Below are 1850 nucleotides of genomic sequence, written 5' to 3'. Positions count from 1 at the left end.
CTGTGGGGTGGGTGCAGCTCTCTTCTGGGCTAGCTGCCAGGTGGAGCCCACCACACAGACAAGGGCTACCCAACCCCTCCTCATGGGTGTCCCTGGGGCCAGGTAGCCTGAACCCATCTTGTCCGGAGCCTGCGGCCGGAGGGCTGCGGGAGCGGGAAGGGCTGCGGGGAGCATCCACCGCACTGAGACAGGCGTTCCTCGGGGTCAGGATGTGTCCCCGCTGGCTGTCCAGAAGGCGAGCTGCGAGGCCCCCAGACCTGGCCGGCCCAGCTGTGGTTCTGATCTCACTCAAGTGCTGGGGTCCCCATCGCAGGAGACGTCCAGTGTCCTGAGTGCTGGACTTTGAGGCTGACTGCTCACGGAGAGCCCAGACGCAGGCGCCCTCCCATGGCCGTCTGCCCGGATGCCGGCCCAGCCCTGGGCCAGCAGGACTCTCCCGGGGTGGGTGGTCCCCGCAGAGCCCTGGGCAAAAGGACTCACAGACTCCCCAAGTCCCCAGTGCTGTGGTGGTCCTCAGCAGCGCCCACCTCCCCCAGGCCCTGGCTCCTACCTGGCCGGGGCCACAGCTCTCGATCCACAGGCACACCCTCCACCTGGACACGAGCATTTATAGCCGCGCTCTGCAGCCGCCAGGAGCTGGCAAATATTTGGCAACAGCATTGTCATCGCAGACTGGGCAAATAGAGCCCGTTTGCTTTAGCGCCCGGCAACCAGGGCCCCGAGGGGGGAGCACACCCCCGGCCTCACCTGCACGCAGCCTGCCGGGGGACTGTGGAGTGTTTGTGCGGGCGCAGCTGGCTCGCCCCCGGGCCCCGGGACCCTTATCTCTGCTGCTGACTGGGGCCCGGACCCAGCCTTGTCAAATAGGCGGAAAATTAAATTTCATGCTATTTTGAGTTCTGGAGTAGGCCTCTCTAGAGGGCATCCTGCCTTCGCAGCCAGCGGGGTGAACAGTGCTCCCGGCCACAGGAGGACCCTGGGGAAGGGGGAGGGGAAGGGAGCGAGGTCCCAGGGACCCCCAGCCAGGGCCCGACACCTGCCCAGCTCCCCTGGCCATCGGGACCTCCTGGACAACCGTGACCATCTCCACTGGTCCAGTGGTTACCGGGACGCCTCTGGGCTGCCGCCGTCCACCTGCCCAGAGCTCAGAGGTGTTTGCAATTGATCGTTAATGGAGGAACCCCCTGCTTCCCCAGGCTTCTTCCCGGGGGCCTTCCTTCCTCAGTTGCAGCCACCCCTGGGGTGGGAATGGGGGGCTGGGAACCCTCCCCTCACCTACTGCTCCCAGGAAAGCCTCTCCCAGAAGTGTCCCCAAGGGCTTCTGCTGTTCCCGCTGACTCCCTGGCTCCTCCTGGGTGGCCCCAGCTGGTCCGCTGTGGGGCCATGTTAGTTTCCTGCGACTGCTGTGGCCATGACCACAACCCTGGCGGCCTGGAGCACAGGGCGGGAGGCCAGAGGTCGGGTCCAGGGTCCCCAGGAGTGGCTCCTTGCCTCATGGTTGTGTCTCCCCAGTCTCTACCTCTGTCCTCACAGGGTCCTCCCTGTGAGTGTCCTCTGCCCTCCTATGGGGACCCCGTTCCTGGATTTAGGGCCCACGCCCACCCTTTGTGCCCTCAGCTTCACCAGTTACACCCGCAGGGCCCCCATTTCCAAATGAGGTCCCACTGGGAGACTCAGGGTGGATAGCATTGTGGGGACATGGCTCAGGCCGCACAGGCACCGCCCACATGTGACTGTCCCTGACCTTGGCGTTCGCTAGGTGTGCCCCTGCTTGGCACTATGCTCCCCAGAGCAGCCCCCAGTGGCCCAGGTTGGGAGCACTCCACAGTGTCCTTCCCAGGGACTCCGGC

This window comes from Mandrillus leucophaeus, unplaced genomic scaffold, assembly GCF_000951045.1.
Source record: "Mandrillus leucophaeus isolate KB7577 unplaced genomic scaffold, Mleu.le_1.0 Scaffold78, whole genome shotgun sequence".
NCBI classification, from domain to species: Eukaryota; Metazoa; Chordata; class Mammalia; order Primates; family Cercopithecidae; genus Mandrillus; species Mandrillus leucophaeus.
Note: the sequence above shows the minus strand (reverse complement) of the source record.